General features: G+C 44.7%; 2 long non-coding RNA genes across 3 annotated transcripts in view; one reads left to right on the top strand and one right to left on the bottom strand.

Moving 5' to 3' along the window:
• Nucleotides 1–627: 627 nt before the first annotated feature.
• Nucleotides 628–5,160, top strand: LOC130611678 (uncharacterized). 2 transcript variants are annotated; one of them, XR_008975282.1, is made up of 3 exons: nt 628–692; nt 889–1,017; nt 5,131–5,160. It is a non-coding gene; the product is annotated as an uncharacterized LOC130611678 (long non-coding RNA). The 2 variants fall into 2 exon arrangements; XR_008975283.1 differs by lacking the exon at nt 5,131–5,160 and adding an exon at nt 5,006–5,070.
• Nucleotides 5,161–14,593: 9,433 nt separating this feature from the next.
• Nucleotides 14,594–23,904, bottom strand: part of LOC130611767 (uncharacterized) — a 56,263-nt gene continuing 46,952 nt past the window's right edge. The window contains exons 2-3 of the long non-coding RNA XR_008975311.1: nt 19,500–19,666; nt 14,594–14,824 (exon numbers count right to left, since the gene is read on the bottom strand). This is a non-coding gene — a long non-coding RNA (uncharacterized LOC130611767). The remainder of the gene's footprint in view (nt 14,825–19,499; nt 19,667–23,904) is intronic.

Below are 23,904 nucleotides of genomic sequence, written 5' to 3'. Positions count from 1 at the left end.
GAGACTCAGGAAGTCCTTGGTCAGACTAAACATTACTTAGCAACAACTAAAAACATTGGTGTTATCAGCGCTGTTCCCAGGCTGAAAGTCAAAAACACAGCACTACACCAGCCACCAAGAAGGAGAAAAATGACTGCTACTGCTGAAACCAGGACATTCATGCAGAGGGAACCAAAACCCCGTTCTTTCTTTCTTTCACCTCTGGGATCACCACACTCAAATGACTGTACATGGTATAAAAGCCTTTATTGATACAGTCTGGACATAGGGATTAATTTAGAGGGACAGCCCTCAAGGGTGCCCAGTGCGTGGCCACCATGGACAGAGACATCCCCCTGGGCCTCCTGGGCACAGGCACTGCCTCAGGGCCAGCACCCCAAAGGCCTTTCTCCAAGGGATGCTGGGCGAAGGGGCAGCAGCAGCAGCAGGGCTGCGGTAGGCAGGGCTGCAGGGGCCCCGTCACCCCCGTGTCATAGTGCCAGCACCCGGCCATGCAGCATCACAATGCTCCGGGGCAGTATGAGTCCAGCGCCCTCCCCTGTCCCGCTGCCAGAGTGCCCGGTGCTGCCACCGGGACAGAGCTGGCAGCCTGAGGGCATCTGAGAGGCAGTCCCTGGGGCACCGGGGGAATTCCTGGCAGGGGGGCGGGGGTTGATGAGGGCAACCCTTGAAGCTGCACGAAGCTGCAGGAGGTTTTGTGCTGCGGTTCCAGCTCCTGGAGGGGCCACGCTCAAAGCTCATCACATGGATGGATGGATGCATGGATGGATGGATGGAAATCCTGCCTCAGTCGTTGGGGAGCTCGCTGTCCTCGTCTCCTGGGCATCAGGGAATTAGGTGAGGGGGGGACTAAGGGAGGGAACACTTGAAGCTGCAAAGCTGCAGGAGGTTCTGTGCTGCGGTTCCAGCTCCTGGAGGGGCCACGCTCAAAGCTCATCGCATGGATGGATGGATGGAAATCCTGCTTCAGTCGTTGGGGAGCTTGCCATCCTCATCTCCTGGGCACCAGGGAATTAGGTGAGGGGGGACTAAGGGAGAGAACACTTGAAGCTGCAAAGCTGCAGGAGGTTCTGTGCTGCGGTTCCAGCTTCTGGAGAGGGCACGCTCAAAGCATCATCGAGGGATCATGCTTTAGTTGTCAGGGAGTTCGACGTCCTCACCTCCTGGGGAGAGAGTGGCAGCAGCCAGAAGAAAAAGGATGCACAGGTGGCTCAGTGCCCTCCCTCACTGCCAAGCAGAGGAAGGATTCATGCTCCGAGGATTCATCAGGCCAAAGGCATTTTGCTGTTGTTGGAAGCCCCTGAGATGGCTTCAGGTGGAAGCAGAAAAAGCAGTGCCAGTGTCCCCTTGTCCCCTTAGAGGCGTAACCAGCTTGTGGAGCTGGAGCAGGTCTTGCTCACGTGCTCAGGGAGTAGCCGATCGCCAGCACTGGGGTCAGGAAGGAATTTTCCTCCGGGGCAGATTGGCACCGGTCCCCGGGGGTTTTTTGCCTTCCTCTGAGCACTGAGCATGACCCCTTGTCAGGGCTCCTCAGTCCATTCTGGCTGCGTTATCGCCTGGTGCTCATGCTCCACAAAGGCGGCCCCTCGTGTCCTGCAGCTGGGGGGGGGAAGGCTTTTTTCCCCCCAGGCTGGACTAGGAAGCGTCCCTGGGGTTTTTTGCCTTCCTCTGCAGCCGAGCACAGCCCCTTCATGGGGGTCCTTTGGGTCATGGTGTCCCAAAGGCAGCTGCTCGTGCTCCACGCAGGTGGCCCTCGTGCCCCGCATCCGGGGGGAGGCAGCCTTCTGCACTCCCAGGGTGGCCCCAGCGTGGCCCCGGGACTTGCTGCTGTCCTCTGGAGGACTGAGCACCACACCTCGACAGGTCTTCCCTGGCCCTTTCTGGCTGGGTTCTTCTTGCACTGCTCTCGCACCACCACGGCACCACTCCTGCCCTGCCTTTCCTTTCTCAGGCTGCAAGGGAGACTTTTGCCACCTAAACTGAAGGCTCTAAACTAAACCTGACTAAAATTAACTCAGCTAAACTAAATCAAATAACTTTATCTAGAAATAAATAAAATACTCTTTCTACCCATAACCATTCTGAGTTGTGTCTTTGAAAGTGATTTTGGTGCTGAAATTCCCTTGGCATTTCAGGTAAATAAGGATCTCCTCATTGTACAACTTGTGAGTGCAGGCAAGGGAAGGCAATAAAACGGAATGGAATAGAACAGAAGAGAGTGGACTGGAACTGAACAGAATACAATAGAAAGCTCTGCTATGTTATGCATATAGAATCATAGAATAGTTAAGAGTTGGAAACGACCTGAAGATCATCTAGTTCCAACCCCCTGGCATGGGCAGGGATGCCTTGCACTAAACCATGTCACCCAAGACTCTGTCCAGTCTGGCTTTAAACACTGCCGGGAATGGAGCATTTGCCTCTTCTTTGGAAAACCTGTTCCAGCGCCTCACCACCCTCACAGTAAAGAGCTTCTTCTTTAAATCCAATCTAAACTTCCCCTGTTTTAGTTTGAACCCATTACCCTTTGTCCTATCACTACAGTCTCTAACGAAAAGTCTCTCCCCAGCATTCCTATAGGCCCCCTTCAGATACTGGAAGGCTGCTATGAGGTCTCCACGCAGCCTTCTCCAGGCTGAACAGCCCCAGCTTTCTCAGCCTATCTTCATACAGGAGGTGCTCCAGTCCCCTGATCATCCTCGTGGCCCTCCTCCGGACTTGGTCCAACAGTTCCATGTCCTTCTTATGTTGAGGACACCAGAAGTGCACACAATACTCCAAGTGATGTCTCACGAGAGCACAGGAGAGGGGCAGGATCACCTCCTTTGACCTGCTGGTCACGCTCCTTTAGATGCAGCCCAGGATACGGTTGGCTTTCTGGGCTGAGAGCGCACGCTGAAGCCGGCTCATGTTCAGTTTCTCATCGACCAACACCCCCAAGTCCTTCTCCGCAGGGCTGCTCTGAATCTCTTCTCTGCCCAACCTATAGCTGTGCCTGGATTGCTCTGACCCAGGTGTAGGACCTTGCACATGGAATTCAGCAGCAGTCAGTGAGGTGTTGCATTCCAGTAGTAGGACAAGAGGTAAACCCCCAAACTAGACACATGAATGTTAACAAACACAAGCAAATATCTAAACACCCTCTGCTACAAACATTGCCCTGTGTAACAAATGCAGAAGAGATTTCTTGAATTCTCCTTTCCAAGACCTCACCATAGGCAGTGTAATAGCAAATGCCAATTGGTGTCTTGATAAGGAATGGTGAGGAAATGCTGCGTGCTCTATGTTTCTGCAAAGTTCATGCAGATGGAACCCAAACCCCTTTCCTTTCACCTTTGGGATCGCCACACTCAAATGAGTGTACGTGGTATAAAAGCCTTGTCATGGTTTAAACCCGAGCCAGACAGCTTGTTCACTGTCCTGGGTTCAGCAGTAGCAGTCATGTTTTTCCTTTGTGGTAGCTGGTGCAGTGCTGTGTTTTGACTTCCAGCCTGGGAACAGCGTTGGTGAAGCCGATGTTTTCGGTTGTTGCTAAGTGATGTTTACCCTGACCAAGGACTTTGTGAGGCTCATGCTCTGCCAGGGAGGAGGGGAACCTGTGAGGAAGCAGAGATGGGGCGCCTGACCCGGGCTAGTCAGGGAGGTATTCCATACCACAGCACGTCATGCCCAGGGTGGGGGGTAACTGGGAGTTACCCGGAAGGACACGGGCTTCCGGGTGGGACTCGTTTCTTGGCCGGTGGTATCATATTCTCTTCCCTTGTTATTTTCCCTTATCATTGTTGTAGTTGATAGTAGCGGTGGTGATTTGTGTTGTACATTGGTTGCTGGACTGTTCTTGTCTCAACACGTAGGAGTTGCACTCTTTCGATCCTCCTCCCCCTTCCTCCGGGAGCGAGGAAGGGGAGAGCCCCGGTGGGGTGGGGGGGACGGCCCTCGATTGTTGTCAGATCGGCACCACTCACTGGGAGTGAGTAAACAAGTTGCCTGACTGGGTTTAAACCACTTCCCCCCCCCCCTTTCTTGCCCTCCCCCTACTCCTGGAGGGACACAGAGGAGAATCGAAAAGAATGCAACTCCCACGGGTTGAGATAAGAACAGTTTAGTAACTAAGGTATAACACAAATCACTGCTGCTACCACCAATGATAATAATGATAAAGGAAATAACAAGGGAAGAGAATACAACATCTCACCACCAGCCAACTGACAACTCACCCCCCCCAGCCCAACCAAGCTCTGACCGATGCCTCCTCCAACCCTGCAGTCTACCAGCCCTTCCGGGTAACTCCCAGTTACATCCTGGGCATGATGTGCTGTGGTATGGAATACCTCTTTAGCTAGTTTGGGTCAGGTGTCCTGTCTCTGCTTCCTCCCAGCTTCCCCTCCTCCCTGGCAGAGCATGAGGCTCACAAAGTCCTTGGCCAAACCAAAACATCCTTGCTATCAGCTCTGTTCCCAAGCCGAAAGTCAAAACACTGCACTGCACCAGCTACCAAGGAGAAAAATGACTGCTACTGCTGAACCCAGGACAAGCCTTTACGAACACAGTATGAACATACAGATTTATTTACAGGGACACCCCGCAGCGATGCCCAGTGTGTGGCCACCATGGGCAGAGACATCCCCCTGGGCCTCCTGGGCACAGGCACTGCCTCAGGGCCAGCACCCCAAAGGCCTTTCTCCAAGGGATGCTGGGCGAAGGGGCAGCAGCAGCAGCAGGGCTGCGGTGGGCAGGGCTGCAGGGGCCCCGTCACCCCTGTGTCATAGTGCCAGCACCCGGCCATGCAGCATCACAATGCTCCGGGGCAGTATGAGTCCAGCGCCCTCCCCTGTCCCGCTGCCAGAGTGCCCGGTGCTGCCACCGGGACAGAGCTGGCAGCCTGAGGGCATCTGAGAGGCAGTCCCTGGGGCACCGGGGGAATTCCTGGCAGGGGGGCGGGGGTTGATGGGGGCAACCCTTGAAGCTGCACGAAGCTGCAGGAGGTTCTGTGCTGCGGTTCCAGCTCCTGGAGGGGCCACGCTCAAAGCTCATCACATGGATGGATGGATGCATGGATGGATGGATGGAAATCCTGCCTCAGTCGTTGGGGAGCTCGCTGTCCTCGTCTCCTGGGCATCAGGGAATTAGGTGAGGGGGGGACTAAGGGAGGGAACACTTGAAGCTGCAAAGCTGCAGGAGGTTCTGTGCTGCGGTTCCAGCTCCTGGAGGGGCCACGCTCAAAGCTCATCGCATGGATGGATGGATGGAAATCCTGCTTCAGTCGTTGGGGAGCTTGCCATCCTCATCTCCTGGGCACCAGGGAATTAGGTGAGGGGGGACTAAGGGAGGGAACACTTGAAGCTGCAAAGCTGCAGGAGGTTCTGTGCTGCAGTTCCAGCTTCTGGAGAGGGCACGCTCAAAGCATCATCGAGGGATCGTGCTTTAGTTGTCAGGGAGTTCGACGTCCTCACCTCCTGGGGAGAGAGTGGCAGCAGCCAGAAGAAAAAGGATGCACAGGTGGCTCAGTGCCCTCCCCCACTGCCAAGCAGAGGAAGGATTCGTGCTCCGAGGATTCATCAGGCCAAAGGCATTTTGCTGTTGTTGGAAGCCCCTGAGATGGCTTCAGGTGGAAGCAGAAAAAGCAGTGCCAGTGTCCCCTTGTCCCCTTAGAGGCGTAACCAGCTTGTGGAGCTGGAGCAGGTCTTGCTCACGTGCTCAGGGAGTAGCCGATCGCCAGCACTGGGGTCAGGAAGGAATTTTCCTCCGGGGCAGATTGGCACCGGTCCCCGGGGGTTTTTTGCCTTCCTCTGAGCACTGAGCATGACCCCTTGTCAGGGCTCCTCAGTCCATTCTGGCTGCGTTATCGCCTGGTGCTCATGCTCCACAAAGGCGGCCCCTCGTATCCTGCAGCTGGGGGGGGGGAAGGCTTTTTTCCCCCCAGGCTGGACTAGCAAGCGTCCCTGGGGTTTTTTGCCTTCCTCTGCAGCCGAGCACAGCCCCTTCATGCGGCTCCTTTGGGTTATTGGTAGCCCAAAGGCAGCTGCTCGTGCTCCACGCAGGTGGCCCTCGTGCCCCGCATCCGGGGGGGAGGAAGCCTTCTGCACTCCCAGGGTGGCCCTAGCGTGGCCCCGGGACTCCCATGGTGGCCCGAGCCTGGCCCCGGGACTTGCTGCTTCTCTCTGTTGCATTGAGCACCCCCCTTGTCGGGTCTTCCCTGGCCCATTCTGCCTGGGGTCTTTCTCGAGCTGCTCTTGCACCACGGCACCCCTCCTGCCCTGGCTTTGTTCCTTTGTCAGAGTGCAAGGGAGGTTTTTTCCAGCTAATCTGAAGGATGCGTCAACCTGCTGCTGGCTACGCGTGGGCATTGGGTTAATGCTCGTGAGCATCAGCTCTGCAAGATTTAGAACAAGAAAATATCATCTAGATATATCAACTAGACTAAAATTAACTAAACTAAACTAAAATGAAGTAAGACAAAGAACTTCATTTACAAATGAATAAAATACTCTTTCCACCTGTAACCTGAGTTGTGTCTGATTTGTGTCTTTGAAAGTGGTTTTGGTTCTGAAAACCCCTTGGCATTTCAGCTAAATAATGGTCACATCATTATAAAACTCATCCTGAGTGCAGGGAATGGGATGGGATGGAATGGAACGGAATGGAATGCAATGGGATGTAATGGAACAGAAGAGAATGGAATGAAATGGTATGGAATGCAATGCAATGCAGTGGAACGGAATGGAACGGAATGGAACAGAAGTGAAGGGAACACAACAGAACAGCTATGATATGTTATGCATATAGTTCTGCATGATAAGCTCTGACGTAGGTCTGAGAGGCCATCAGCAGTGCAGGTCCCAAGGGAGGCCGGTCCCAGGCATTGAGGCCTGTGAACACCCTCCGGACCCTGACAGAAGTACACCTGCACTCTTCATATACTCACCTTTAGGTATGCATGGGGTGAGAGAGAGTATTGTGAAAGATGGACTCCTGGTCGAGTGTTGTTCTCATGCTCTCGTATTGGGTTCTGTTTCTTCAAAAGAAACAGCTCAGGCATTTTTGAAAACTAGTATTTGTGGGAAGGCTGGGGTTGGGACTCCGATTACTACAGGATAAGCAGCTCTTCCTCCTCTTTTTTTTTTGTTTTGTTACCCTTTTTCTTTTCTGTAGGTGGTATCATGTATGCTTTTGGCCCCTGGTTAGTCTAGGCCTCAAACAAGCTGTCCAGCTCCCCCTCACCTTCCCTATTGAGCCTGCGTGAAAGCAAGAGGTTACTCGCAGCGATGAAGAGGAACTACAAGCCTTCATCCTCACGACCCCTAATGACCACCACCAGGAGGCACTGCGCAGGTGCACCAGTGGGATGAATGCCAGAAAACTAATTATAATACTAGACGGGAATAGGTTTTGCCTATGTATTAGGCACGAAGCAATATCATGTTTAGGTAATCATTATATATAATAGAAACAAACTGAGTGGCAAAGGGGGTGTGCATGCTTTTTGAGGAGCAACCCCCATGCGCCTCAGCTGAATAAAGCATACCTACTTTACAACTCTAACGAGTTGTGGAGTCAATCCCCGTGTCAACACCTTTTGGCTACTGACAGTGCCCCCCAGCTCAGCCCCTGCTGCAGCAGGGCCTCCACCAGGGAGCACCGAGTGCAGCCCTGCCCGTTTTGCACCCTCGCCTCCCGAGACCGGTGCAGGCACTTTCTGCACCCCGAGCTCCGCGCTGCAGCCTCCCCTCTCATCGGCTTTGCCTGGTGCCGACGCTGCCACGGCCGGGGCAGCCAGCGCAGATCCCCCAGCCCGGGCCTGGCCCTGAGGCGGGAACACCTCTTCCCGCTCAGCGCCTCCTCGCGCTGCCGGCTCTCAACCGCCTCGCCAATCGCCGCTCCTCGCTCTTGCTCCGCTCAGGGCTGGGCCTCCCTTCTGGCACCGCCCCCTGTGAGTCCCTGCTCGCCTCAGCGCAGCTGCCGGCTTCAGGGCACGGCGCGAAGCTGGGCTCGGGTCTCCCTCTCGGTGGTCGGAGCTGAGGCTCCTGGACGCGGTGTTTTCCCTCGCACCGGTGCTGAAGGCTCCTCTGTGGAGCTGCTCACCTCGGCAAACGTTATTTGGAACATGTGAATCACTTTTTAATTTTAGGAAGCTTAATATTTTAGGCTTAAGATGCATTTGAAATAAAATTTACCACCTACTGAGTTCAAAATTATTCATGTGACATGTTATCTGTCTCTTGGGCTATTTGTGAATGCTTGCACATCTCATTCTTGCATGGGACTCTGAAAGCAAGTTCAGATGTGGGTATTTAAAGGTAATAGTCCTGATTCTCTTCTGAGATCACTCAGGCATATTCTAGTGACAAAAATTCTAAACTGAAAACCGGGATATTTGTGTAAGAATGGAGCCAGCTGGTGTGATAGAAGGTATTCGCCAATTGAAAATACTGCTCCTGCTGCAGAGACCCGACCTAATCAGCTGTGCACCTAACTAACTGGGAGGGAGTGTTAATCTGCTAGAGGATAGGAAACTTCTGCAGAGGGATCTGGACAGGCTGGATGGAGGAGCTGGGGCCAGCAGTACGAGGTTTAACAAGGCAAAGTGCTGGGTCCTGCATTTGGGCTACAACAACCCCATGCAATGCTACAGGCCTGGGGAAAAGCAGCTGGACAGCTGCTCGGTGGAAACAGATCTGGGAGTACTGGTTGGCAGACAACTGACCATGAGCCATCTTGTGCCCAGGTGGCCAAGAGCAACCTGGACTGTATCAGCCATGGTGCAGCCAGCAGGGTCAGGGCAGTGATCATCCCCCTGTAGTTGGCATTGGTGAGGCTGTACCTCCAACACTGTTCAGTTCTGGGCCCTTCACTGAAAGAAAGACATTGCTGGAGCGGGTCCAGAGAAGGGCAGCAAAGCTGGTGAAGGGCCTGGAGTGCAAGTGTAATGAGGAACGGCTGAGGGAACCGGGGTTGTTTAGTCTGGAGAAGGGAAGGCTCAGGGGAGACCTCACTGCTCTCTACAACTACCTGAAAGGAGGTTGTAATGAGGTGGGGGTCAGTCTTCCGAGTAACAAGTGATAGGACAAGAGGTAACAGCTTCAAGCTGTGTCAAGGGAGGTTTAGATTGGAGCTCAAGATGTGTAGATGTGGTGTTTAGGGACATGGTTTAGTGATGAACTTGGCAGTGCTAGGTTAATGGTTGGACTCGATGACCTGAAAGGTCATTTCCAACCTAAATGATTTTATAGTTTTACAATTCTAGGCTTATTATGCTGATTCATTGCCTTTATTTTGGGATCATATATTTTAGAGAATAGCATTTTTGTGTGTAAAAGAAAGATGTGTTACTTTCTGATTTGACTTCTGCAGTGATCTTAATGCCTGTATTTCACATTCATAGGAAAAAAAATATGTATCACTGCTTATCACCCCTCTTACCTCCTCATTACAGCAAAGTCTCATGTTTTTACATTATATTTTCCTCTCTCATTAATGAATCAATTTGGCCTCATATTTTGAAATGGTTATTTATGAGAGTGAACAGCCTTGAAATACTAAAGCATTAATTTCTATATTTCTTTTGCTGGCTTCCTTTGCAATTTCATTGCAGCTTTTATGTAGTTAAAAAATAATACTTTTACATTGCTTTCTACACAGAATAAGAAGGAAGCCTGCCTTTTTTGCCATAGGAATATTTTTGAGAAATATATTGGTTTCACTCATTATTCAAACTATAGTTGTAAGCTAAGTGGAGCTTTCCATGGCACATTTCTGTGTAAAAGGTGGAAGGAGATAAATAGATGGAAAGCTGCTTGTAAAATGTTGTAGAATTAAAGAAAAATTTCCCCTAAAGCAATTTGACTAATAAAGGTTATTTCTTATGGGTTTGCCTTCCATTTGAATTCTGTAGTATCCAGTAATGCTCCAATCTATATATACTACTTTGCAGAAGACTGCCCTGAAAGCAAGCTGTGAAGCAGGCACAATGGGAACTGCCTTTTGCTCCTTCTGGGGTGAGCCACTGAGCTGAGGAAAATGCACGTCCCAGGGAGGAAACTGGAAAGACACACTCCTGGGAAAAGAAATTCTTGCTTTAAGAAGAAAAGAAATCCTTGCTCTAAGGATACCCTGTGCATTTAGTGTGGACAAGTCATGGGACAGTCCTTTCATTGCTGGGCAAAGTGGTAAGAGCTGTGGAATATAAGTGAGTTCCTGATACGAAAATACAGTTTATTCTGTTGTCATAATGGTGGTGTAGCTGGGTATCATGACTGTGCCTCTGTGCATGCTTTAGACATTATTTACCTGGGTAATCAACAGCCCCGCAGCCAGCCATTTGGCTCAGTGAGAGAACAAACTGGTTTGAGACAGTGCACTGATTTGGAATGAGTGCTAGAAGTAGCTCCTCCATAGCAAAGTATTTGACTGATTGCACCAGGAACTTTCCAGATGGGAATTTCAGACAGTGCTGGAGATTCTCCACAGGCAACAATTTGTATGCTCAATATGTTGATTAGCAAGAGTGTCCTAGAGATACCCAGGCTGTTTCTGCTGTAGAACTGATATATGTGATAAAACACTTGGAAATAGTAGAAATTGTTCCTGTAGCTACAGAAATGGTCATATAAGATATTTCAGAGTTGTTTTCTACGTAGTTAAGATAACCATGTGCTGGAGTAGTTACATAGGACCATAAGCCAAACAGGTTAAAACTGAGCAGAGCAGCAGCACTGGTAATCTCAACCCACCTGAAGACACTGATGCAAAAACTCCTGCAGCAGAGACTACTGTTGCCATCTGACAGCAACTGGCAATCGTGAGATCTGATTCTCTATGCAAGTGTTGTTGCATGCTAACATGCCAATAATTTTTTTTTCTTTTCTTTTTTAATGAATTTTGTGTCCATGCCTATGCAAAAGGTAGAAACCAACTTGAATGAATACTCTGGTGAGCAGGTTCTTCTATAAAAGATAAGTACTTCTTCTCTGATCATGTTTCCAAACAAAGGTAATCCTTAGTAAATTGTGACCTCTGTGAATTTGTTTTAACTGCCAAATAGGACTAGATGTAAATAGCTGCCAAGTGTTTAGGCACAGCAGACCCCCTTCTTGTGTTTAGTTTCATGAATTATAAGTTGTGCTTTAGGGGTCGAATATTTAGTCTAGGCTTCTAATTTGAGTTAGTAATTTAGATTGCCTCTACTACAGAAGGAAATACACAATTCTAGGGTGCAATTCATCCTACTTCCATCAGATGTTCCTATTTCTCTCCACCGATTGCAAAGACATCTTCAGGTAGCTAGGTTAGATATTAACATTTGCTTTGCAGATACTGAAAGTCAGGCAAAATTTGCCTGCAGGCCCCAAAGCTGTATCAGGAGAAGCATTAAGAGCAGGTCAAGGGAGGCGATCCTCCCTCTCTACTCAGCCCTGATGAGATGCCTTCATGGTGTTGTGTCCAGACCTGAGCTCCCCAGTACAAGAAACATAGACATAAGAAAAAAAGCTTTTTTACTCTGTGGGTAGTCAAACACTGACACAGGCTGCTCAGAAAGGCTGTGGCATCGCCATCATTTGAGATATTCAAAATCCAACTGGACATGGCCTTGAGAAAATTGACCCTGCTCCAAGCAGAAGGTTGGACTACATGCTCTCCAGAGGTCCCTTCCCACCATTCTGTGATCATGTGAAATTATTCCAATTAATGGCACCTACATTTAGTCTAGTAAACTTTCTTATATCTTCTTTTGTTTATTTTTACAGCTTTTCTTTAATCTGAAGGAATGTGCCACATCTCTAGCATGACATTTCAATAAATTGTTCTCATTTCAGGGATTTTTATTATTGTCTTAAACTGACCTTCCCATACAAATTCTCATAAATAGTGAACCTGAAAACATTGTCTATATTTAAGGAATTTTCCTCATGGCAAGAATTAAAAAAAAAAGTAAATGGGGTTTGGACTTCTGTTTGCAGATGTGAACATACCTAATATGAGATTCTTGTATCTAAATAATTGTACTGTACAAGTTAATCTTACATAGTCTTTGTACAGGGCTTTATCTTGAAACCCTTGCTCAGGTGACAGAAATTGTCTCTAACTAAACATTGAGGAGAAAAGACTTTGAAGCTATATTGCTATATTGTGTAAATGTGAAATATTTACTGTGCATTTGGAGCACAGATTTCATACTCTAACCTAATTCTTGCCTACAGGTATTCTATGAACATATTGAAAAATTGGAAGTTTATCCTCTGATCTCCAACTGTGCCTAATTAGGACATAAGGCTTGCTTACATTAATAAAATAAAACATTCCATAGGAGAAAATTGGGTTTGGTTTTGTTTTCATGTGTGAAATTAAACCTGTATATTACCCCTTCAAAAAGATTAAAATCTAAATTAAAATTAGATTTGCCATGTCAAAAAACTCTCAGAACAGCATCCTTGTAATATTGAACTAAATGGAATATGAATAAGCAATATTCCTAGTCCTAGGAAAATATGGCTTAGAGTTTCTGTCTTTGAACCACAGCAAAGTATTTGGCTAAAATTCTAAGGAAGTAAATAATGCATCGGTAATGTTTGCAATGCTTCCTTTAGTTATTTAAGCAAAACAAGCAAGAGGTTTACTTAACATTGGCATAACTATTCCCCCTATTAGTTTTGATCAATTGCTTTGTGGTCATGTTCATTAGACAGCCTAATCCGAACTGCAATTAGATTTTATCCTTTTAAAAGACAAAGCAGAATCCCAAGCCATTAATTAAAAGGTCTGACTACAGTTGTTTACAAGATGGATGTTGCATACCCTTTACTGATGACTCAACTCAGCAAAACAGAGCACTTTAGTTTTAAGTGGCATATACTCTAGCAGTAATTGAATGAAAACTTTTGCTGTGGTGCAGGTGGAGAAAGGCAAATCATTTCATGTGCGGATTCCTGAAGACACGAAATGCTAATGAGAATCATGCAAATAAGCTAGATTTACATAGCAAGTATGATGAAAATGTTTGACGTAGGGGAGGCTGATTAATATACATTCCTGTGCCACTTATCTGCAACATTATTTCTTTCAGACACTGAAAAACATTTAATATTTAGTCTTCTGACCCACTGGATCTTATGCTGTGGTATCCCAAAACAATTTACGGTACCTGAAAAATCAAAAAACTCATTACTTGCTACAACTAAAAACCACAGGTCAGCTAGAACATTAATGTGCATTTCCAGACAGAGCTCTACCTCTGCAAATGTAAGAAAACTGTCCCCAAATAAATAAATCTGATCTATTACTTACTACATGATTCCTTAGTTCTGCAAATGTTTCCTGATTGTACTCCATGGATTTTCCCCAGGCCTTGCTTTGTAGTAGGCTGCTTCCTCATGCTATCCGAAGTGTAGGATGCACATTCCCATTCCACATATGAATAAGTCCATATTCTTTGTCCCTCTCCTCCCAAAACCACAAAAAGTCATAAATGTTGCTGATCTTTAAGAAGATCTGATATCATTTGTCAAGACAAGAAGCTGCACTTAACCATGCACAAAACCATGTAACATCAAATGCTCCAGGTTTAGGTGTCTGCTCCTCCAAAGGTTTCCTGCATGACCATAGAAAATATCAAAGGGAACTTCAGCTGATTTTGAAGGCAGGTAAACCTAGGTAGCTTTAGTGTAGGCTTCTGTGAATATGGCAGTATTTCTCAAATTCCCAGAGGTCCTGCAAGACTCTCAGCTCATGTGGTAACTGAGGAGAAGCACAAAATGTGAGGTGGAAAGATGAAATTTAGACGAGGTAACTAACCTTAAAGTAAAGATGAAATTTAGATGAGGTAACTACCTTTGAAAAAGAATAAACACATGGGTAAAGGGATTTTTTCTAACTAAAAAAAATTTCAGGATATGTTTTTAAATGCTTCACTGAGGCTTTCATCTGGTGTATATCTGGGTGTCTTTCCTCTTCCATACATTTGGAATAATAAGATTATTACCTAGAAGCTTAACAAAAAAAGGGGAAAAGCTGCTCATTGCCAGTGAGGGAAAAATGTATTGCAGACATAGCAATCAGGGCCTGCAGCTCTACCAGTCATCTGTGTGTAGCTAGGGTTGCTAACTCAGCAATAAGAAGGGAGCCAAAGCACACAGAGATATTTTTTTTTAATTAGTTTATTGTCCATTATTAATAGGAAACCCATAGAAAATAAAAATCCCAAATTGTAGATAAACACAAAAGCCTATTTTTAGTCTGTGAGAAATATGAGAAATATGAGAAGAAGGTACACTGCAGCCACAGGAGGTTATCTTCTATTTGTCTCATGTTTCCATCATAAGTTTACCTACACAGCTGTCTGTTAAGGTATTATCTGCCTAATATCTAGCAGTAACAAATCGTGCCCATGCACTAGGCTGGGGGAATGGCAAAGAAAAGCCTTGTAGTTAGTTTGAGGAAGGTTTGTCTGGCATAAATGTCCTCTAGGATGAAAATGAAAATGAAGAAAGAGCTGGGTTCCCCAAAGATAACCAAACAGAGTGAAAAAATCAGGAAAATACAGGACCAACATCAAGAAAAGCAACAAGGCTAAACACAGAATCGAAAGATTATAGCAAGGACAGGCTTTGCTTCAGAGCAACACTGCTAGCACAGGGAGTCAGAATTTAATAAATAAAAATTTTATCATCTTGCAATGATTTTCATGTAGATCTTCATAAACCATTAAAATCCTAGATAGCAAACCTCTGGATCAGATCTTCCTGATAGTGAGCAAAATACTCGGCTGAAAGCACTGGGGCAAACCATCATCTTTATCAGGTTGTCTTTGTTTGGTGTTTTCAGCAGACAGCTGGAAGAGAAAATTATTCCCAGATTGGTATGCAATGCATCACTAAAGATTAGAGACACTTTAAGGAAATCCACCCATGAATAAGAGGAAAAATGGAAAATGATTTTAATTTTCCTAGTTGTGGAGACTATACAGAATTTGCAACAGAGTAAGTGTATGTGGAGGGGTTATATATATATAAACAGCTTTCATGCTGAAAGAATGTTTAAATCAAAATATGAGAAAAGATCTGTATTTTAGCTTACAAAAAGGATATTTACATAAACAGCATGAAACTTCCAATGCTACTATTCAAAGAAAAGTACATGCTGGATTCACAGTTCAAAATTACTTCTATTCTGACATTTAAGTTACTTAAAAAACAGAAGTCAGAAGCAAAATGAAATATTTGAAATCAGAAATTACAATTTCACCCACACTATTGCTTCATGGAAATTTTCAATATTACGATTTCTGATACCTGTATGGTTTAAATATTCAACATTTCCAAACCTTCATAGGACAAAAAATGAATCTTTCCTCTCTATTCATTAAGCATTTTGAACGGAATAATAAAGACACTTACAGAGGTACTTTGCCTGTCATTAAATATATTCCCTCGCAGAACTGCGTTCTGCCTTGAAAGTAAGAAAATTAAGCATTTGAGCAAATAATCATTAACTGAAATGAGCATTTCCCCACTGATTTTAGTGCACAAAATGAAGGGCTTCACTTTCAGAAACACAGATGTGTGGTTGCCTCTTTAAACACAAAGAGGCATGTAACTGCAAACTGTTCCACTGATCATGTGTACGGATTGTCCTTCCAGTCCTGCAGATTTCAACACATATTTGAAAATGACATACATATATGTATTCCTATAATGCATGTATATGGAAAGGAACATAAAATATTTATATATTTTGGTCTGCATCTTCAGACCAAGTATGCTTTTCTACCCTCAAAGGAACACACAAAAAAAACCCCAAACCCATAGATCTGTTACAGCCTAGATTCGTTTGTTTTTTTTTTATATATTGCTGCCTACTTGCTCATTAGACAACCTTTCTCTTCCTAATTTATCACTTTAACACCAGATTTAGCACAAAGAACCAGCCTGCAAAAGGTAAAAAAAAAAAAAAAATTATACTGAGCAGTTCACATTAGTGTGAAAGTTGGCAACACCAAAGTGTTTCTATTTATCACCATTTGCTTTGATGGGACACCATTCATTTCATTCATCAGTTGATTCCTTTCAATTATTTCTTCTTGGGAAGAAGTACAATCAGCATTATTTAGTTAGGATTGTTTGCCCAACAGGTTTTGTAAAGTCCATTAAAAGAAACTCGTTCCTAGATACCTGTGCACTGGGTCTAGAGTTTTCCTCCAATATCTGCCTACCTTGTGATTTAACAGCATATTTGTTTTTTATTGTTACTGGAAGCCAACATAGATTTAAACATTTCAGCTCATAAAGAGTGAGCAAAATCAGATGAGTATGTTCTTTCCAATTTCAGGATAACACACTTCTATCTGAAATAACAGCCAGTTTGAAAATCTTCTACCAAGGAATACTGATGAATATCTTACTGTCTGGAGTTGGGAATTGTTGGTTTTTTGGGGTTGGTTTGTTTTGTTTTTCTTTTTTTTCCTCCTCAATTTTGGAAGCATTGGTAATTCTCAGCAAGGACATGGGACACATGATTCTAAACATAAAATAAAAATGACAACATTAGCTCAACTGTTAAATAACCTGCTTAGGTGCACTGGGTCATTACAGGTATTAAGTCTGACAACCTGTCACACCTCTCCTTCCCCTGCCATTACCTTTCAGAAGAAAAGACACATAGATGCATATATCCAAGGAACAACTTAGTTGTGTGTATCTAAGTTCAGGGAGGGCTCTTGGACTGTAAATCCAATGTTCAGCAGCTCTCTCAGGGCTCCTTTATTACTCCCTACTGATCAGCTTGACACACTGGGCATCATGAATTTAATCTAGAGTGCTTAACCTCCCATTTGCTGTGGGAATCACATTGCTGGACCCTGGCTTCTTAGGCAATGGCACTTGTCTATTGCACCAGCACTTGTACTTCAGCCTCTTTGTGAATTTGATCCTTATTCTTCAAGTATCAGAGGATGCAATATCATGAATAAATACAGATATGGTTCCTAGGATGATGAGATAACAGTTAAATGTCAGATGTAAATTTACAAGTGTGAGTTGATACATTGCTAATGAGTTGCTCTTACTTTTCAGGGACAAATTCTTCTGCTATTTCTGGTTTCTCATGTGACTCTGGCTTCTCAGGGCCAGACCTTGCATCTGGGTTTTTAAGAATATTGAAAAAGAGGAGATCTGCCCCTGAGACTTGGTGCTGACACCAAGGAAACAGTAAGTTTGAAGGTCCAGAACAAATTCCAGTAAAGCAACAGGCATATTACTCATCTCTCAGTATTTGAATCATTGCACTTGGAGGAGGAGGACTCTGACTTCTCTGAGACTTTTAACTGTTCTTCTCTAAAGTTATTCATTAAGTCCTCCTTTATGGGAGACGGAAATGGTCTTTCTGAGTGCCATTTTCAGATTTCCAGTTAATCACTTGTTAATCCCTGCAGTTAAAGACTTCTCTGTGCTTCAGTTAGCCTCAGTTAAAAATGATGACAAGCATGCTGACAGGCCTAGCAGAGGACTTTGAGAACCTCAGATAAAGAGCACAGTGTTTAACACTACTTCATGAGACACATGCCATCCCTTTAGCTTCACGAACTTTGACTTTCTCTGGGTAGTGAAGAGACAGGGAAAAAATAATATTCAGGGGTAAGAAATAAAAGCAATTTTCAGTAACTTTCAAAGAAGGAATTGCACAATGGTGCTCCTAAAGTTAGAAGGTGTCCTGGGTTCAGCAGTAGCAGTCATTTTTCTCCTTCTTAGTAGCTGGTGCAGAGCTGTGTTTTTGACTTTCAGCCTGGGAACAGCGCTGATAACACCAATGTTTTTAGTTGCTGCTCAGTAATGTTTAGTCTGACCAAGGACTTTCTGAGTCTCATGTTCTGCCAGGGAGGAGGGGAAGCCAGAAGGAAGCAGAGACAGGACACCTGACCCAAAGTAGCCAAAGAGATATTCCATACCACAGCACGTCATGCCCAATAAGGGTTAGATCACTGCTGGGTCAGGCTGGGTATCAGTGGGCGGGTGGTGAGTGATTGTATTCTCTTCCCTTGTTATTTCCCTTATCATTATTATTATTGGTGGCAGCAGCAGTGGTTTGTGTTATACCTTAGTTACTGGACTGTTCTTATCTCAACCCGTGGGAGTCACATTCTTTTGATTCCCCTCCCCATCCCTCCGGGAGCTGGGGGAGAGGAAGGGTGGGGGAGTGAGTGAGCGGCTGCATGGTTCTGAGTTACTGGCTGGGTTTAAATAAACCATGACAGAAGTCCATAAATATTCCTGCCCCCCACAACAACAGTCACACAGCCCCACCAACCGCTTTTGTGCTGCAAAATCCTCAGTCAGCTAAGGTATTTTTACTTGAATCCAAGACTCCTGTCTGTAGCAAAACACCAGTGAAACTGGTGGAAAAGAGTATAACATGCATCCTCTTAGGCTCTCTAAATAAGTAGGAAAATGTCCTAAATAGAGGTCAGGAATATATCTGCTTCTGTGTTTTATTCATTTGCAAAACAGAGCCTCACAGTGGCACAGCAGGACAGTTAGGCATCCATCTGTTGTGCAGAGCTATATTTTTTTTCTGCAAGGTATACAAGAAATAACCAATAATTCATTAGAAAATAATAATTTGACCTTCACTTTAAAATATGCTTTAGTCTGCCTAAGAAGCTATAGCTTGATGTCCTCAGCCTTGCCAGACAGTAGTATTAAGAAGAAAAAATACTCAAAGGAGTATCCAGCGACTGACATCACATCACTGCACCACTACAAACATCTGGAAGGATTACATGGAAGGCACAGGCTCTGTGTTTTATTCCCGTCTCTTAAATGGTGCTTTCCTAAGCTTTAGGAGTGATGTGAGAATCAAAGCCATTGCAGTGTTCTGTGCTGTGCAATGCATGAAGGACAAGGATTATTTACACAAAAAACCAGGATGCAGCAGCAAGCTCCCCTTCGAATACTGGCTTGAAAGTTTGGAAAGGCATATTCAGGTGCTTTAAATGGTACATAGATAATGCAAGATTTTTACAAAAGCACCTTACCATTTAATAGCCAAACTTAGGTGCCCCCATCTTACATGCTCCTGGTCCTCACCTCCAACATCCTATAAGGATTTGCAGAAGTTTGGAGAAAGCAGCTTCCTTCCCAGGAAGATACCAGATCTTTTGCATTTCCACCCTTACAGTACCCCAGCACAGGCTCCAGGACACCACTCGGCTCACCGCCAGGCCACCCTGCCAGTCTCAAGCCTTTGATGTGATGTTCCCAACACAAAGCAAAATTGCCCAACAGTTCAGTCAAAAGTCCTATGCTCTTGCCAGTGAGGGAGGAAGTTAAGAAGAGGGAGAAGGAAGAGGCAGATGGCTATGGAGAAAAGGTATAGGGAATTTTGTTGGTTATACCTGTTAGACTTTCTGAGGTACCTTGCTAGGATACAAGCTTGTGTGGTACAAGCTGTGGCTACCTTAGACAAACAGAATGAATACGTTGATACCTGGGTTTGTGAAATGGCAAATCTACCAGACATTCCCCATCACAAACAGTGACCATGCTTCTGACTAAACTTTTCTTCATAAATTCTTTTCTTCTCCAAAAGCCAGCATCTGGGTTTTAGAGCTATCATAAAGGCTTTCTTTTGGGGTACAAGATGTGCAGCATAGGAGTAGTTAGACAGTAAACCTGGAAGCCTATTAGACATAATGAAAAATACCACAGAACAAGTGCAATTAATAAAACGTAAAACATTTGCTCCATAAAAATCTAGTATATCATCGTTACTGCTTCAAATTAGTTGAAGAATAATTATCCCCAAGATGTTCTGGCACCTTCTACATCTTGCTTGCAGAAGTTTGACAAAACAGGAAAGACCTGGTAAAGATAAGGATATCAAAACTCTGTTGGGAAAGGAAAATGATTAAACTATTTTAAGTGAAATGACAATACAATCAAAATTGGACAGCACTATTTATCTGTGTAGGGAATGTGCACACATGAGTATCTGAACTGCAGCAAAGGTGACCTTGCGTAGACTCATCTGATAGAAAAGCAGATTAAAACTCCAATCTATCTCAAATATTGTCATTACCTACTTTTAATAAACAATATGAAGCTAGTGGAAGAGTCCAGGTGATTGTTAATGTGAGTGCTTGATTTGCTGAAATTGTGCTGCCTTTTGTGCTGAGGTGATTTAGACAGAGAATTTATTAATGAGTTTTAGGAGCATAGGAATGTTTTGCAAACAGGGTGGAAAAAGTCCTTCTGAAGCTTGACTTTAAGGAAGGTCTCGTTACAAGATTTGTAACAGGGGATTCTGTATTGTAAATATTTCCACCGTTTATCTGGGATAAGGAAAGAAGAAGACCTCTATATCCCAGTGGTGAAAAGACAGCAGAAAAGTCAAGGTTAAGATTGTCTTTGAGGCATATTGCTCCTCTTACTAGACCAGGTGAGGCTTACAGCAAGTGCGTGCCCTGGGGAGGGTTGAAGGTGGTGATCTCCACAGCCCTTCAGTGCACTGGGCACCAGGTATAGCAGGAGGAACAGATCTCTCCCTTGCCCAAGAAGAAAAGGAACAGGGTAGGAGGATGTGCTGGCAGTGTGTGTAGAGAGTGAAAGGAAAGCAAGATGGGCTGCTGGATGCCCTTCCCTCCCACCAGATTCTGAGAAGAATACTGTGCTCTATACTGTGCTAAAACATGACATTTAGACTTGAGCACTTTAAACAGTCCCCTGAGCTATGTTGAGGGTGCAGAACAGCTGTATGTATAATTAAGTAAAGCTAATTACAATAAATAAAGTTAACTAGAAAATCAGTCAGAGCTTTTATTCCTAAAAGTTCTGTTGTTGTTGCCAGAGTTTAAACTGCTGCAGGGCAAGATGCTGGGCCACCACAGATTGTCAGAGATCTAGTCACTTGGTTTTATTTTAAAATCAGATTGGTAAATGGAGAATGTTGGAGTAATGGAGAAGGTGCACAAATTTTACCTCCAGATTTAGAAACTAGATGAGGAGGCTGTTCTCTCTAGGAAAATTGTAGAGCTGAGGTACGTGCCTTCTTTTTCTCTTGGCTACAGAAGACTTCTTGAATGCTCAAGTTGGCATCAGAACATGGTGTGAACATTTCCTTTGCCCATCTACCCAGCCATGCCTGCACAGCTCTGCTCTAAAACTGTTAACAGGTACTGAAACTTTTCTTCTAGCTCAGCTTTGAAACATGACAGTCCAGTGAAAATGTAGTCCAGCTCCATGAAAGTCAGCAAAGTTATACAAATACGGCATTAGTGAGTCCTGCCAGAGTGGGGTTTGCCTACCCATTTGTGAGATTCCTGTTTCAAGCTGTGCCACGAAAGAAGTGGCAGCCTGCCAGGAGAAACCTCAGTTCTGTTGTAACTGGCGGAGAATGTAATACAACTGGATGAATGGTAGATGCTTTGGATTTATGGTGGCACTGCTACCTTGAGGATCAACTCCAGGGAGAATAACGTACAGTATCGGTTGCAAATGTCTTATGGAAAAAAGTAGAGCTTGTTTTGGCTGTAGCTGTGGAAATGTGTGTGGCACAGGTTCAGAGTCGGGGCAAACACACTGGGAAAGTGTCGCTGTAGTTTGCCTTTTTCTTGCATTTTTTTCCCATCTGCTGCTGTCCACTCTCAGAAACAGGGTACTGGGCTGAGTACTGGTACTTTGATCTCACCTTATACAAGTATGATGATAGTGCAGTCTGCTCCTTCAGTTGCAAGATATATCCAGAGAGGAACAAATTGTGGTTCAGCTGGCACACAGCAAAGAGATGCCAAAGGCTGTGTGAATTTCTCCTGTGTCTCAGTGCTGGATGCTGGAGTTAAAGACCAGATTGTGAGAGGGAGAGCAATCTTTCTTTGCAGAGTAATGACTCTACTTTGTGCAAGGAGAAAGGAATTAGATTGGCAGGAGCTTTGATTTTGCCTTCTCCCCACAACAAGGCAGTTTCCTGTGCTGGAGAATATAGACTGCTCAATGCACCACTGTCTCACAGTGCTTGCTTTTCTCCAAGACTCTTGGAACAGTGCAAAAACTGGGGCAAAACCTGGAGTGAGCCTCCTAGCAGCAAAAACTACATTTAATTCCTTTGTCTTATTGGCTAAGAGGGGATGTGACCACAGGAAAGATTTTTTAGGATAAAAATGAGTCGGTAACTATCTTTAAAGGATTCAGTTCAAGGGTAGGCGTAATGCAATCCACACAGGCTGTGAAATCATTCTCATCGGGAGGCTTTAAGGAATGTTTCTGGGAGCCAAGGTGAATTAAAGTTTGACCTTCTTTTTAATATTGTCTTTCTCGACACTTCATCTCATATATACACTTGTTTTCAGGTTTCAGGAATAAGCTGCATTGATCCTGTTTTTGGAGATCAGTCATAGTGGTAAACAGCAAGTCTCTGTGATTTATGACTAGGCTTGCAGCTAGTACCTTAGAGATATCTGAGCACCTGCAGCTGGAGGTCTGGCTTTAGGAACCAGGAATTTAAGCCTTTCAGGTACAGCTTTCACAGCCATGCTCATCTGTGGGATGAAAGCTAATCAGATGAGACAGTGATTATTACCAGTGATACTGATCACTGTTCAGCCCATGAGAAACAGATTTTTCTGGGTTTATAATATTATTTGTCACCCCTTTACCTCATGCAATTCTGTATCAGCCCTTTAGTAAAAGCTAAACATGCAGGATTTCAAAGAACACCAAACGTAATGAAGGGGGAGTGGCAGGACCTACTATGATTGTAATAAATTTAGCAAAATTAATAGAAAATTTTTCAGTTGATGAAGTATTCAGACCAGTCAAAGTGGTTTTGTTGTTGTTGCATTGACTCACAACGTGATTTCATACCAGCTACCACAAAAACATAGCTATTGTGTGCAAGTCCCGGTTAGTCATCCCAAATGGCAGCAATGCAAAGTAAAACTGTATTTGTGAACACTAAGTTTAACTAGTGCTTGCCATTATACTTAGTGAAAGCAAGGGTAGCATAGAACACATAGCTATGGACACACCATTATCTTTTCTTTCTGTATGACAATAATGGTTATAAAGGCATCCTATACAACTGATAAGCCTGTCGTTGACGGGAAAGACTGATTTGGGAAAGATTCTTCTTAAATGCTGAGCTTTAAATTCATTCATTTTCATTGCAAACTAAGTAAGAGTTTATCCTTGAATAGCAAGGACAAATTTGGCTACACAGGGCTGGATGTTGCCATGATATTGATAGAAAGGGCCATGCTACACTTCTGGCTGCACAGCATGTAGCAGAGTGCTAAGGGTGAGGTCTACCACCCTCTGAGTCACTGCTGAATATGCCCTTTGGTACTGTTGGAAAACTTGAGCATGTCTGAGATTCACAAGCTGATTTGTAACATAACATCCTTTCAAACAAACACAGCAGCAGCAAACAATTGTGGGAAAAACCCTGCAGGTAAATGACACATCTGTATTGATCAAGAGCCACTTAATAAGGCATTGAAAACATGCCACTATTCATTAGCAGTGATTGAAGGCACAGATTTTTAAGGCCAGGAAGAATCATTATGATTTGATAGCCTGACCTGTACAACATGGGCCAAAGGAGTCCTCTGGCACAAGGCCAACAGCTGTATTTCAACTAGGACATAATTTCTAGGAAGTAAAATGTAACCTTAACTGTTAAAGAGCCTTTGAAAGAGGAGCCATCTTAGGCTTTCATAACGTGTTCCAATCACTAACCACACTAAGCAGTAACCTGTACCATATTACTCCTACTGATACCTACTAATCATTCCATAGGCATTAGGAATAAGATTCAACCAACTTTGGGCACCTTCACTAGAGGACTGCAACTGTGCTAGTCACACTAGGTGCCTTTCACAGACAGTGGAGCAAATAGAAACATTAAGGGAGTGATTCATCTAAC

Source organism: Pezoporus wallicus, unplaced genomic scaffold, assembly GCF_028554395.1.
Source record: "Pezoporus wallicus isolate ANWC-B61680 ecotype Strahan unplaced genomic scaffold, APGP_CSIRO_Pwel_v1 scaffold_2584, whole genome shotgun sequence".
NCBI lineage: Eukaryota > Metazoa > Chordata > Aves > Psittaciformes > Psittacidae > Pezoporus > Pezoporus wallicus.
This window is presented reverse-complemented; position numbering and strand designations above follow the sequence as displayed.